The sequence below is a fragment of the Haemorhous mexicanus genome, chromosome 18 (genome assembly GCF_027477595.1).
Source record: "Haemorhous mexicanus isolate bHaeMex1 chromosome 18, bHaeMex1.pri, whole genome shotgun sequence".
Taxonomy (NCBI): Eukaryota; Metazoa; Chordata; class Aves; order Passeriformes; family Fringillidae; genus Haemorhous; species Haemorhous mexicanus.
In genome coordinates, this window is record NC_082358.1 from 460139 (window position 1) to 475736 (window position 15598).

At 44.9% G+C, this 15598-nt stretch overlaps 1 protein-coding gene across 9 annotated transcripts in view; it reads left to right on the forward strand.

Moving 5' to 3' along the window:
- Positions 1–1726: 1726 nt before the first annotated feature.
- Positions 1727–15598, forward strand: part of PHF20 (PHD finger protein 20) — a 75528-nt gene continuing 61656 nt past the window's right edge. For 5 of the 9 annotated variants that reach the window (XM_059862815.1, XM_059862821.1, XM_059862823.1 and 2 more), the window contains exons 1-3: positions 1727–1876; positions 5925–5986; positions 11780–11828. The gene's annotated coding sequence lies outside the window, so the exon portion shown is untranslated. Of the gene's footprint in view, positions 1877–5924; positions 5987–11779; positions 11829–13422; positions 13553–15598 lie in introns of those variants that run through there. The other 4 variants (XM_059862818.1, XM_059862822.1, XM_059862816.1 and 1 more) reach the window with 3 other exon arrangements.

Here is a 15598-nt window from a genome sequence, read left to right on the forward strand (position 1 = left end):
TTGGCTGCCGATTTGATTATTTATAACACGAGCATGGGACTCACAGCTCTGCTGCCTAGGGGACTGTGAAAAACACCAATCACTTGTTTTTTAAAATTTTAAAGATTTAATAATAATAAAATAGTTATAAAAATAATAGTACAATTAGAGTAATAATAATTTAGACAATTTGAATTAAGACAATATGAGACAATAAAAACAAAGAGTTATGGACGTCCGGGTACCTTTTTCTGGGCAGCACAAGCCCGAAAAAGGACCCCGTTAACAAAGGATTAACCCTTAAAAACAACAGCCTGTTGCATATTCATACACTTCATGCATGATGCATAAATTCCATTCAAACACAGGATTCGGCCTGGTCATGTCAACTTCTTCCTCCTTAATCCTAACAGCGCCTTCGAGGAGGGAAGAAGTTCGTTTCTTCTGATAAGGGAGCAATAAATTATTTTTTTCGAAAGATTTAGGTGTCCTGTGGCTGCTATCTCGCTGCAAGTCCTTTCTTTAAAAAAAAAAGTACCCTACATAGCACAGTTTCTATTTTAACAATTTTTATAACCTAAAACTATATTTAACACACTACTGAAGAGAATTAATACAGCATTACTTTCTAACACAACACATATAATATTCATTTTAATATTTGCGAAAAGCCAGTCATAAAATACGCATTTTTCACAGGGACAGAGGTGCACTTTCCTGCTCCGCCGAGTCACTCCTGGGAGCGATGGCAGGGAACCGCGGACCTGTCAACCCGCGGTTGACATCCTCATCCTCAGTTGATTGCTTTTAATAAAGGCATTAAAAGGAGAAAGATCTCCTGCCCTGTTTATTTCACTAGCACCTACTGCTGTACAGTGATGGGGATGCTCTGCTTTAAACCATCCTTTGTGCTCTCTCTGTCCTGCGATGCTTGTGGAACTGGGCTGAGGCTGATGTCAAAGAAGCAGCCAGATTTGTGTAACAACCGCAGCTGGAAGAGGAGGAAGACAGAAGAGAAAAGCCCTTGGCCATGTTGTGTCTTTCTCCCCCGAAGCGCAAAAGCACCTGGTGCTATGAGGACACCTTGGCCACAGCAGTTACTCTTTCAGTCACAAAACCTGACAGGCAGCAACCTTCTGCTGGTCTGTGACCTCTGAGGAGAAATTCAGGGATTATCCCTGGAAACCCACCTGAACCAGGGACAATTTATCCACCCAATTCCAGCATACACAGATTTTTGCTCTTCTGTGTCAATCTGGTTTGGGCTTTAACCCAGTATAAAATGATCAAAAAAAATTAAATTAATTTGCCCCTGAACAACTCTGTTATCTACAGCTGAACCCACAGTCTTCTGACTGTACCAGAGGGTGAGCACGGCTAAGAGACAGTGACGACCCCCTCGGATGGGCACTGCTCAGGCCCACCCGCTTCCTGGCACAGGGGGCAGCAGTGAGGGAACCGAGCCGAACCGGCGGTGGCTGCGACAGCCACGGGAGGGTGTGCGTAAGAGCGCCCGCATCCCTTCCTCAAGGAAGGCTCAAGGGGGCAGGCCGCCAACTCTCCCCGGTATTTCACCGCCGTGCCAGCCCAGCGCTCACGCTTCCGGCAGGGCACTGCGGCTGTGGCCCGCTGACGGCCGAGGCCCCCCGCCCCGGCAGCACCGGAGCCGCTCATCGGGGTGACCCCGCCGGCGCCGCTCCCCGCCCGGCTCCATGCCCGACCCCGCCCCTTGCGCGCGCTCTTCGGCTGGAGTGGGCAGGCCTGCCCCCGCCCCCCAGCGGCGCCGCATCGCGGCGGCCATTTTATGCTGCTGTGGTCGGTGCGCGGGACTCAGCGCGCCGCGAGCCCGGGCGGGGTGGCTCCGTTCTAACCCTTTTTCCCGTACAGATCCCCCTCGGTAAGAGCGCGGCGGCGCCCGGGCAGGCCAGGCCGCCTGCCCGGTCCGGCGCTGCGGGCCCGCGGCGCGGTGGGGAGACGCGGGGAGGGCGGCCGGGGGGGCGCGTCCCCGCGCACAAAGGGCCGGGCCGGACCGGGCAGGGCCGGGCCGGGCCGGGCGGCGCCTCCCGCCTGCGGCCCCGGGGCGCCGAGCGGGGCTGCTCCCGCCTCGCTGCGGCCCGGCGCGCTGAGGCCCGCGGCTCTGGCTGGCCCTGGCCGCTCCCCCGTCGCTGCCCGCCCACGCCGGCCCGCGGAGCTGCGCGGGCAGGTGAGTCCGTGCGAGCTGAATGCCGGCGCCGCGGGCCCATCCGGCGGGGGCGGCTGAGTGACCTTGCGGAGGCACCGGAGCCTGAGCCCCAGCCGGAGCCCGAGGCGGGGATGTGACGGGTCCGGAGCGGCGTCTGGCGCTGCCGGGTGCGGCGGGGAGCGGGAGGTGCAGGGCCCGGCGGGTCTGGGTTCCGGGGGTGCTCTGGCAGAACCCGGGAGTAGGGAACCCGCGCTGAGCTGGTACTTGCCGTGCCAGATGTTCAGCACGGCGAGAGGAGGCTTCCGTTCCTTTTCTGTCCCATTAAATCTAGAGCATTTCTTTATCGCGCTGCACTCTGTCTCTTTAAACCATTTTAAAAGAACAGAAATTACGGTGGATATTTTTGCTAACCTCAAAGTTGCCTCATGTCGTACCTGTGTAATGGGTATGTTTGGCAGGCACTGGGGTATTCTTCCTGGCAGGTCTGTGTTCAGATACGGCTTACTGCCAGCAAAGTGGATTTTTGTACTAGTTGGTAATCTGTAACCATTCCAGGATTTTGCTAATTTAAACAGGTACAGTTTCGGGAAACCGTTTTATCTCCTTACAGGCTTGAAATCTGGGTATCAGAGCTGTTTCTGTGGTCCCAGGCTGTTGTTTCTAGCCTAAATACTTTAAAATAAACCCGGAGAGATATCTGAAAGTTGATGAGTCCAAGCTAAGTAAAATAAATATCATTAGGCTAGAGAATTTTGTTGTGTTGTATGCAGTTGGGAATTAAGCAAAATGTTAAAGCAATGGTAGTGACTTCGAATAACCTTTTCTAAGTATCTGTACAGCAGCAATGGAGCATCTCTGTAACTAATGCTTTTGACCTGGGTTCATTTAATTTTCCATAATGAGTTAAGGATGCCCTTGCAGAACCAGTTTCTAAAAAAAAGACAAGCAAGAAGGCTTAAGCAAAGATCAGTCATAGCATAATTCTCTGTTTTAATTTTTGTGTGACTTCTAAACTTTCATAGTAATAAAGGAAAGTGACTTAGATGAATGCATGTTATTTGAATGCATGCTAAATCAGCTTGTGGAAGAGTTCAGTAGTTTACGCTCTTGCTGATAACTCGGTGGATGTCTCCTCAATGGAAATAAAATTTTACTTGAGCAGGCTGAGAGTAAAATATGTCTGCCTGTAATTTTAAGGTCAAGCTGGGAATGAGCCTAGAGTATTAATTGTTCATAGCGGTACTGCCTTGACTGAAATGTAAGACGCATGTAATTTATTCTTACCATTAATTGGCAAATCTCTCTGTAGCACTTGCTTTTACTCCTGTAGTTCCTGCATGACCTAGGCAATAATATTGACTTAAATTTTCCCTCTTGGCCAGGAAAGGAGAGCGCAACCCCTAATTTAATAGTAGGGGATGATGATAAATTCTCTGTAGCTGCACATTCTATTTATAACTGCATCTGCAAAAGATAGGTATTGTCTGTAGCTGAAATTTGTCAGCTGAGAGACTGACACCAGCTCTTATTGCTCAGCCCTGCAAGTGGTTGTTGTCAGTATTTAAACTGTGCTCTTGATGGTTGTCTAGTTGCATGGATACAGTGAGGGTTTTTAAGTCTTTAAAAGAGCAGTCCTTTGGGCTGGTGCATCTTACTGAGAAGTCTTGTGAAGCACTCATTAGTTCATTGTATGTCTGAGTAAGAAATCCTTTCTTTTTTTCTTCAATTAATTCCTTGTCTTCATACTTCTCGCTTCTGTTCCTTGCTTGCCTACAGGTTTGTTTTGACTCCTTGTTCTTCCTGCAGGAAAATACTTTCTTCAGGTGAAAAATGGTAGCTTGGAACTCTTGCTTTGTCCTTGCTGTCCAAATACCAATAGCTACATGGCCTGTATATTTCTAAAGACCTCTCAGTGTAAAAAGCCATGGGGCTTGCTCCTTAGCTGGATAGCTGATTCTCGGTAGGGTCAGAGCGCCCCGAGCAAGCAGTATTAGGGCCGGATATCTCAGCCTTCCGGAGGCTGAGTGCCCGAGCCCAAACGGCTGTGATTGTCTGCTCTTCGTGATTTTCAGCTCTTTATAGTTTCAGCTCTTAGCTTGCTAAGGGGCTCTGGCTGATCATGGCTTTCAGAAGAGCAGATGATGAGAGAGGAGAAGGCAGCTGCCTCGGTTTATTCCATGGTGGTTTATTAGAAGGGTCTGTGAAGGGGTTCCAACGACAGCCCTTCTAACAGAATGGGCCAAGGCAGCCTCTTTTATAGGGTTAGGGGGGCTTGGGAACTGACCAATTGTAAGGGTAAGGGAAAATAGCCTATGGGATCGCAGAAAGATAAACAGGCCTGGAGGACCGGAGTGAAGACTTCTGGTTTAGTTCCTATGACTTGGCATTTCCTTATCTCTAAGCCTTCATCTGCCACGGGGCTGTAGCTAGCCCCATGTCTGCTACATCTCAGAACTACTGGCATTCCAATATTTTTGTGACTGCAAACACCAGACATGCATGGGTGTATACTGTGTCTATGCTTACTGGCTGCAGATAATAATGCATATTGGAATATAAACACTCCTTTTGGAGGCATGTTAGTTTGTTGACATGCTTGTGTGTCTTCTTACTGGGCTTCAGAATATTCAACCAGCCTTATTTAAGTGTAGGCAGGTACGGTCTGCCTTATTTTTTCATAAATCTACCTGAAATGGAGTTCTTAGGATTGGTTAAAAGGAAATTGATTAGAAAGGAAAACATGTCTTCAGCTTGGTGGCCTGTATTAATGAAAAGAGAGGAAGCACTGTTGCTTATTGGGCGGGGGTTTTGTTTTGTGGGCTTGATTGTTTTTGTTTGGTTTTGTTTTGGGTTTTTTAATATGAAGTTAGAGTCAAAGAGCTTTTCTGATCTTGTTGCTTATGTTAAAATACTAGTTTCAGAATTTACTCACTTTTCTACTGCTTAAAATCAGCACTTCTTTTCCCAGGAATTGGAGAATATCCTCTTGTTCCACAGAGTCGTTGAGTAAGGAAACTATCTTCAACACCTCTGTGCTCCAGATGCAGAGCTGATTCTCCTTAGCCTAGACCTATGCATGAGTGATGCAGAGAGTGCTATTGGTAGGGTTTGAGTTAGAATTTTAGTTAGTTTTAAAAGCATGCGTTGGCATAGCAGGGGTTGTGAGTACACCAGGCTGGCTTCTTCCCTATTCTGTAGTTTGCTAATGGCTTTTTTTGCTCCAAGATCACGTGTATTTGTATCAGTCATTTCCCTGTGCTGCAGCTGTCTTTTGTTGCTGTTACCAGGCTTGCAGAAATAGGCACTTAGTTTTTTGGCTTTCCTGCTGTCCTTTCATCTCTCAGCTGGGAGACAAGTCTGCAAGCAGCCTTGAAGTGCACCCCTTTCTTTTCTTTTAAAACAAATAGGCAAAGTTGCATCCTTCTTACAGGGTGACATATGCACAGGTGATCTGTCTGCTTCATGAATTATCTTAAATAAAGACATAATTTTTTATCAGTACTTATGGCAGTATAACTTGAAAAATGTTCCTTTATTTGGATGTCTTGAAAATATCCTCTTCTTTATCAACAAGTAGGATAGATTTGGTTCTGTCAAGGCAGGAAGCAGTGAAACAGAATGCCACATCTGGGAGTCAGGACACTGTATACTGACTGGGTGGAAGCAGTGACCGCTGAGATTTTCAGTAGCCAATGTTGCAGGTGCTGCAAATTATCTGTGAAAAATGTTTTTCAGACTTTTTTTTTTATGTATATTTTTGCAGGTAGATTTCTTCTAGGAGTCAAAAGTCCCAAGTTCAGTTACTGCTTCAGGTACTGTAACCAGGTAATTTTTGTGCTTTCTGATTTGCTCCTTCCATTTTTGGTCATAATTTTTTCATCTGATAGCTAAAATTCATGTTGATGCTTGGTGATAAAATCTTAGGTTCAGCATCCTGCTGTAAGTGTATACTGTGCTGTTAGCGTACCCAGAGCAACCTCTGAGCTGGGATATCGCAGCTGATGGGTGTGGTGCTGGGTGGTAATTCAGTCAGGTAACTGGGATCCCTGTTCTGTGGTGCAGGGTCCTGGGAGATCAGGAAGAAGACAAACATTTAGCCTCTGGAGGCAACTCCTGTCAAGTGTGAGGGCAAGGTGCTCTCTCAAAGATCATGTAATAGTGCACACAAGGAGGTGGACCACCGTAGAGAAAGGTATCCACTACCAGAGAGCATCAGCTGTGCTTGGGTAATCTATAGGGATTCAAATAATGAGCAATCCCCTGTCAATCCAGATGAGGTCCAGAGTACATAAATGTTTAAACCCCAGGGCTTACTTGGCAAGTTTCTTTAAAGAAGGTACTAGTTTTCCTTGAGGTGGGCACACAAGAGAAATGCTACAATGTTCTCAGGAGGTTAAAAAACCAAATCCAACTGGCAGACTTCAGCAGAGCAGGAATTTGGCAAAATTTAAAACAAAACAGTCAATTGGAATAAAGCATTTCGTTTAGCAAGGTCCACCCATCCAACCTTATATTACCCATGTTCCAAGAGGGGAAGTTAGAAGTGAAAAAGAGACAAAACCAAGATACAGCTACCATCTTTGATCCAAGTGCAATCTCAGCTGTCATAAACTCCAAGGATGATAGTGAAGTGACCACATGCATCTTAAAGCAGTGTGTTTTACGTGCTCTGGCCTCCTTTGGCTATGCTTCCCAGGTGGAATTCTGGTTATCTCTGGAGCTGGATTGAGGCTGCAGGCATGGGGTGTAAGTTATTCCTTTCAGTGTGCCAGTGCCTGACAATCATTCTGGGCTGGACTAGAGGTTCCTGGGGGTGGGATTGTGGAATGGAGCAGTGCACCTCCCACTTTCCACAGAGCTGCCCCTTCCCCTCCAGTTGATTTGAGCCAGTAATAATTTTCTCTGATTTTTCACAACAATCCATGTGGCAGAAGTTTGTATGGAGTGCGCCGTTGTCATACACCAGGGCATTGACATGAATGTCAATGAAAGAAGGAGGACAAGAGGTGCTCCAGGTGACTACCTGATTCAGGCAATTTGAAATCTTTTTTTTTTTCCTCCTGATTGACCTGTGGCTGTGAACTGTCCAGGACTCTGGAAAGACTTGAAAGACTCAAGCAAGTTGGACAGGAAATGTCCTGTAGTCCTAATTGGCCAGTGCACGGGTACAACGGAGAGTGGAAACTGACAGTGAAGTAGTTTGGCCCGAATGAAGTCACACCATCATTGCACCATCCCTGAGTGCTGCTGTGCCAGATATGCTGGAGCTTCAGCATGACCTGAAGTCCAGGGCAGCAAAGTGGTGCCACCATTGAGATTTCTAGTGTGTTTTTCTGCATTCTTTTAGCAGCAGAATGCAGGCCACTGTTAGTGTTTACCTGGAGTGGTATCCAGTACACCTGGAAGCAACTGCCCCAGAGGTGGAAGCACAGTTCTACCATTTGCCATGGAGTGATGTAGGCTGCAGTGGGAAAAGGTGAGGTCTCAGAACACTTGCAGTACCTTGATGACATCATTGTATGGGGGCAACGCTGCAGAGGAGGTTTTTGAGAAAGGGGAGAAAACAACCCAAATCTTCCTGAAGGCTATTTTTGCCACAATCAAGGACTTGCCCAGAAAATTCAGCTCCTAGGCAGGATGGATATTATGAGAGTCCAGTGGATGTGGTCATCAAAGTATTGTGTCCAGACAGCAAAAAGGAAACCGGCTTTCTTAGGAACTGTGGGTTTTTGCAGGATGCATATTCCATAAGATAGTCAAGGTTGTAAGCCCTTTCTCTCATGTGACATGGGAGAGCAACAATTTTAGGTGGGATTCTAAACAACAAGTTTTGGACAAACTCAACAGGAAATTGTTCAGCAGCCTTTGGGCCACTCAGGACAGGATAAGATGTGAAAAATGTGCTCTACATTGCAGCTGAGAAGCATGGTCCTTCCTGGAGTCTCTGACAAAAAGTACCCATGGAGACTTGAAGAAAACCCCTGGGGTTCTGCGTTTGCTTATAAAGAGGATCTGAGGCCTGTTACACCCCAACCGAAGAAGAAATTTTGACAGGTTATGAAGGGATCGGTACCGCCTCAGAAGTGATTGACACTGAAGCAGGGCGCTTTCTGGCACCCAGACTGACAGTGCTGGACTGGATGTCCAAGGAAAATTCCCTTCTACACATCATGACACTGAAGAATGGCTCTGACCACACAGTGAGCTCAAATAGGAAACCCAGTCACCCAGGGATCTTGGAAATCATCACAAAGTGGCACGAAGGCAAAAATATCCATACCTCATCAGAAGATGAGGAGGAAAAGGTGCCACCATTCTAAGGAGGCTCCACCATATAATCAGCTACCAGAAAATTAGAAGTGATGCTCTCTTCACTGCTGCTTGCTGTCATACCACAGGGACAAATTGTGGAAAGCTGCCATATGGAGTCTTACGCAGTGAGTTGCAGAAGCTGTTGAAGGACAAGGTGGTCCTTGCAGAGATTAAAGCCATCTAGCTGTCTTCAAATATTGCTAAATGAGAGAAATGGCCAATGTCCTACCTCTGCATTGATTTGTGGTTGGTGGCAAATGCTGGGGGGAGGGGGGCTGGACCAATGAAAAAAGACCAATTGGCAGTCCAGAGGGAAACCCATCTGGGCTGCTGAAGTGTGGCTGCCTGGGTAGAGAAATTGACTGGAAAAGTATGTTATGTAGATGCACACATACACAAGAGTTGGACTACTGAAGAGCATTGCAACAATGAACAAGTGGATCAGGCTGCCAAGGCTAAATTGCCTCAGGTGAATTATTTCTGGCTTGGTGGGCAGCCCATGACACCTCATGTCATCTGGAAAGAGGTGCAGCGTTAAAGATGGGCTCATGACTGTGGGTGGACTTAACCACGGACACCATCTCCAGGTTATCCGTGGCTGTGAAATGTGTACTGCAGTCAAACTGGGCCAAGTGGGTAAAGCCCCTGTGGTATGGGGGGCAATGGTCAAAATATAAATATGGGGAAGCCTGGCAGACTGATTACATCATTCTCCTGCAGACCTGCCAAGGCAAATGTTACGTGCTGACAGTGGTGGAAGGCACCACTGGATGCTTGGACCTACTCCATTCTTCACAGCACTGACCAGAACGCCATCTGGGCCTTGAAAAACAAATCCTCTCTAAGCATGGCACTCTGTAGCAGACGCAGGGCTGGCTACGGCTCCGTGGAGGGATGTTTAGAGATAGGTATTTGCTGAGTCATAGGAATTGAACCAGGAGTCCTCACTCTGGTCCTCCAGGCCTGCTTATCTCTCTGTGACCCCATAGGCTAGTTTCCCTAACCCTTACAATTGGTCAGTTTTCAGTCCTCCCTAACCCTATAAAAGAGGCTGTCTTGGCCCATTTCTTTGGAAGAGCAGCTTCAAGACCCTCCGCAAGACCCTCAGAATAAACCATTGTGGAACACTCTTGGCTGCCTTCTCTCTCATTTTTCGTCTGCCTTCCAGGAGCCACAGCCAGCCACAGCCCCTTGCGAGCAAGCTAAGAGCTGAAATCATAAAAGATTTTCACTGAGAGCTGACAATCACTAAGCTTGCTAGGGGCCACGGCTGTGCTGCAGTCTGGCCTAGGGCACCCCAGCCTCCAGAGGGCTGAGGTGTCCAGCTTTGAGACTGCTTGCCTGGGGCGCTTACCCTACAAGGGATCGGCTATCCGGCTAAGAAGCTAGCCCCTGTGGCTTCATTTATTTTACAGCACTCCAGAAAGAATTGAGTCAGACAACGGCCTCGTAGACATCTGAGCCAGATACTATGGGATTGAGTGGGTGTATCATATTCCTTAATGTGCGCCAGTCTCTGGAAAAATTAAACAGCATAATGGACTGTTAACAACCATATTGAAAGTAACGGGTGGGGAACCATCAGACATTAGCATCTCCACCTAGCAAAAGCCCCCTGGTTAGTTAACACTTGAGGCTGCACCAGTCTAGCTGGCCCTTCACAGTCAAAACCTCCACATTCTGTAGAAAGGGATAAGGTCCCCATGAGGGATAGATTATGAGGAATATGTTAGGGAAGACAGTTTGGGTTAGTCCTACTTCAGACAAAGGCAAGCACATCTGGCGGATTGGTTTTGCTAAAGGGCCTGGGTGCTCTTTGTGGGTAATGCAGAGGGACAAGGAAACATGATGTGTACCTCAAAGGGATTTGAGAAGAGTCTGTAATGTTGAATTGTATAATATTGGTTGGTGATAACAGTGCCACTGTGTGCTATAACTGCAGTTGACAAGGTGTATAGACTGCTCCATGTATACCAGTCATAAATTCCTGATGCAGTTTGCCACCAGCCCTCCTTGCCCTAGAAGACCTCTAGGATGGATGGAATTCAGTCTTGGGCTAAATGAGCTCAACAGACATCTTGGAGGGACAGCCATTGATGATGGAAATGATACCTGTGCTTTTGTAGATATCTATGTCTGACCGTGTGTGTGTGTGTGTGTGTGTGTGTGTGTGTGTGTTTGTGTGTGTAGTTGGAAAGGGGTAGGATTTGGACATGGTGTAAATGGTACAGAATAAGGGATGGATAATGTCCTATTAGCCAGAAGAGGGTGTGGCTAGAATCTGATGTGAGTGTGTGGAGGGGTGTCTGTGTGTTTGTAAGGGTCTCTTAAGCATCTCTCAAGTTTGGATGGCAGCAGTCTTCTGACCTGTACAGAAAATCTGTGCCAGCGGGGGGAAAGGGGTCCCTTCCAGGCTGAGATGGCTTGGGTGTGGTCAGGTTGCCTCAGGCTCTGCAGTGAGCATTCACGTGTGAATTGCTTGCCTCTCTTTTACACTTTTTGTTCTTAATACCATTACTTTTACAGTTCATTTTCTTATCTCATTACTGTTTTCAGTAAACTGTTCTAATCTCAACCAATGATCTTTACCTTTTGTGCCTCTGATTCCCCTTTCAGTGGGAACACTTGATGGAACGATACTATTCCTAAACCATAGTAGGTTCTATGCATCTTCAGTTCAGGTAATGAACTGAAGTTCATTGATCCGTTCTGTTCAGGGAGCAATGTCATTAGGGTGCCAAATCTGCAGCCTAAATTGGGCTTCTGGGAACAATTTAAATGGCTCTCTTTCCCACTGCTGCAGTGTGAGGAAGCCTGCATGTATTGACAAGAATTGGATTTGTGGATGAAGAAGCAATTCTGGAGAAACTCTTGTGGTTCATTCTTGTATTAGCAAAACACAGCTCCTTCTTCCATGTGGTGAATGTAGATTATCCAGTTGAGGATGTCTTCATCGACAGAAGCGGACTGCTTAGTTAGTGTGTAGCTAGTTAATACTGCAGTACCTGTTGCACTAAAGTAGGAGTAATGATAAAGTTACTGGTGACTTTTAGTTGACAATAGAGAGTAAATGATGGAGAAGTATGATGTGGATATGCAGAGAGAATGTCTGTATGTAAGGGTCTCTTAAGCGTCTCTCTAATTTGGATCACAGCAGTCTGCTGACCTGTACTGAAATATTTTCAGATTAAATTTTTGTTCTAGAGGTGTTATTCTATTATGGAGCTACTGTTGACTGTATTTTTTTGAACTCTGAACTACTTTAAGTCTCAGAATTCACATGTTTTTGTTTTTCCTTTCCTGTAGTTACACAGCACTGGTTGGAATGTTTGCAGCAACATAAACAAGTTTCTTGGTGAGTATAAGCATAGATCCTTTTTTAAATTGTAGCTTATCCTTAAGCTTTTGAAATTTTGCTTTAAAATTCAGGTTTTACTTAAATACTATCCACAGAGCTTCTGCAAGACTTATCTGCATTGAATTCTTGTATTCTTAAAGGCTGCCATTTTTTCCTTAAACTGAAAATACACAGTCTCATTAAAGTAGGTTTTCATTAATATTACTTTATTTAGGAAAAACTTGATTTATTTTTTGTGACTTAAACCTTTTTCCAAATTCTTTGTCTGTTCAGTGCTTAGGTGCTTGTTTTTTATCTTTAGTGTTTACAGGAAAAGAAAGGGGAAACCAGAACATGAGACATGATCAAATGACTGAAAATAATTGTTTTCAGTAATGACTATTTATTTCTTTAATTGCACTTGGTAATTCAATTAGATTTCATTATAGAATTATTTTCTTTTTGTTCTGTTGATTTGCTTATATCCTTAATTTCTGCTTCCATGTTGGTCTATCCCAGTCTCAGCACCAGTTGAAACTGACAGCACAGTTACATGGGATGTTGCTGAGGGGATGAAAATGATGTTCTCCAGGCCCTGTAATCGCAGGGAGAGAGTGAGGATCTTGTTCAGAGGCTCATTCATGTAACACCTTTTTAGTTTTGTCACCGTGTACTTTGGGAAGGTCTTGGTTCTGTCTGAGGAGAAGAGCAAAAGAAGATTTTTACTCAGTTCTCCTAATCTACTTGTATAAACTAGAGAAAAAGTAGGAGACTGAAATCAAGTACTCAAGTCTTATGTTTTGAGGAATGTCAGTGGTGAGGAATAAGCCGTTCGGCATCCTTGTTACAGACATGTTAAGTATCAGTTCAGGACCCAGTTTCTGTTTTGTGTGGCTCAGAGTTCACCTGTGTAGTTGTTAATTGAGTCTGGGAAGCTTTTAAACCAAGTTAGTGCTGGTGAATATGTAGTTGAGGATGCTACATTGTGCAAATAAGAACTGCGTATAGTCCAGTGTCTTGTTTGAAATATGTCTTTTGGATAGAAAAAGGGGGGTGATGCAGTATTCTTTGAAATTTGTTGCAGTGTCAGGTCTTCCTGTCTAATTTAAATCTTTCTTGCTCCTGTTACTTAAAAAAAATCCCAAACCCAAAAACTTGACTGAAGATCTAAGCATTGTGGTTTGAAATACTGCTGTGAAGGACATAATCTGAAACTTATGGTCACATCCAAAAACAGTAACCTACCTGTGAAATGATACACAAAACCAACATGAGGCAGGAGCAGTCGTCCTTGGATGAACAGAGGCTGTTCTTGGGTTAACATGTTCAGCAGGAATAGGAGTTTTTATCTGTTTTTATGTGTAGGGTAAAACACATTAAGGCATACTTCAGGGTAGCACTTCTGCTGTAGTCAAAACTTGCCAGGCAGAGGGTGTTTTGTCTGCAGGCAATAAAAGTCTATTGTATCAGCTTCCCAGTGCCAGTATAGTTTTTAAGTGGTGCTTGTGAGACTTCCACTTAGTCTTCATAAGATGCCATTAGGATTGTGTAGTATAAATGGTGTCTGTAAATACTGTTTTGCAGTCTGATATCATACTTTTTCTCATCTGCAAGTGTGTGGTTTCAGCACAGCATGGCTGTGGTCATCCACTTGCAAGTTGTTCCGATTGCGGTGGGGACCATGGACTTCTCTGGACTGACCATTCCTGATGGGGGCATGCATATTGTAGGGGGTGAACTGGGTGAGGCTTTCATCGTTTTTGCCGCTGATGGAGATGTGAGGCTGGTGTCATGGGTGCAGATGATAAAAGGTCAAAACTAACTACATTGATGAGTAAGAAAAATCTGATGTACAAAATGTGATTGGACTTAGTCCTTGGCACTTACATACCTAGATGTGCAAGCAGATTTGGAGCAGTGGTGCTGGAGAGGTTGGCAGTCAGACTTAGCCTTAGGCTTTGTGGAATCAACTGTAAACATGCTTTGTCCTAGAAGGAAACAAAACAAACTTGAGATGCTTGTGTAGGAGTGGCAGTGCTGCCTGCAGTACCCCAGGTCAGCAACATCTGTGCTACATCTCCAGGGAATACAAGACAATCTCTGGCTAGTTGCTTTTACTTCCTGGTTTTGCCAGTGCTTTTTATTACCTGTCCTACCCTGTAGTCCTGTGGAATCACCACCAAGGTACTGAGTGCTTCCTAGGAATTGGGACAGCAAGCTTCCTATCCAGAATAAAATAAAAATTCTCAGTGCAAAGTAGGATTATATTTATGCAGACTGTCAAAGTTGACTGTGCTTCTTTATCAGGTCAGAGAACTATGGGGTTTTTTTTCATGGTGTTCCTCTTTTTTTCTTTATTGTATCGTTATGACAGAGGGAGGGAAATCCTTGGGTTTGGCATGGATGCACAAAAGAATGAAGGAAATAGGCTGAATTGTGGAAGCGAGTTGCATTTCTTCTGAACTGCTTAGGAAGCAGCACTGAGACAGAATGAAGTTTGAAAGTGGGGCTGATTTTAAGGAAGGGGTTTTGGTGTGACACTTTGTAAAGGAATGGTTTAATCACTCCATGGGGATTTGGAAAATAGTTTTGCCAGGGTAGGTGTGGTTTGGAAAAGGCTGCAGTGATTTTGCAGTTTCCAGAGAGGAAAGGAGAGGCTGTTACTCGTCAAAGTTTGCCATAACTGCTTGGGTTTGCTCTGTCTGATAATATTTCAGTTGCTAGAGGAACCCGCTTCTGTTAGAACTTGGTGACATGCCAGGTTTGGGGCTCTGGAGAGAGTAAGAACAGCTACAGGTGAAGGTGTACAGGATGTGCACTGTTAGCAGAGCAGAAAGATTGTTCTTGGAGTCAAAAATTATGATCCCTGAATATAATATTATTATATTAATGTATTTTCCTCTGCATTGCCCTGAGATAAGTGTACCTTTGTCACTGATACCTGTCTGAATAGTTGAATAGTCTTTAAAAGTTAAATTACCTTATGATGATTTTGATGGAGAAGAAAAGACTGTCTTTTAAATAACATGTATTTCAGTAATATAGATTTAGAAACATTTTGTTTTGGAAGTAGTGACTTATCTAAATCCTGAAGTATTCGGTCCTGAAACAGTTCTGGTCTTCATAGAGAAGTAAGAGGTTTTGGAGAAAAGCCATAAAGCTCTTGGGCTAGGTCTAGTCTCCTTGTTTTAATCATGGTCTTGAATACCTGGGATAAATGTATTCTCAGAGTTAACAGAGAGGAAATCCTGTTCGTTTGTTGATTTAGATACCAAGTTAATACAAATTAGTTTTCTGGTGAAGAAAGTTTTAGGAGAGATGTTCTGGCAAAGTATTCTTATTTCCAAGTTGTTGCTATGAATGTCTCATCAGTCTGGGGTTGTTTGTTGACAAGCTGTTTTAATCTTGTTCAAGGTTTTTAAGCAATCTTTGCTTGAGAGGACAGGGGCAGAAACATAAAACCTCGAAGCAGGCAAGCCCCTGTGTTCAGTGCTTGCTTTCTGAGAAATGAAGTCATCAGTATGGTCATGGTCATGCTGGTGAAGCGTATTTTGGCACTGCCTCTTGGCCTAGTTTGTGCAGAGCCATGTCATGGTTCTCAGTAAAAGTTGTATCTGATGTTTTCAGTCTTGCTGTAAGGCTGGATATTTTGGGGCAAAATGGTTGAGACCCTCTACTGAGTAATTTATCTCATGTAACGTTCTGCCAAGTATACATCTGCTTGAGGAAGCTGTTCCTGAAATTGGCTGTAAATGGAAAAGCCAGACCACTTTCATGGTCTGAGGAGC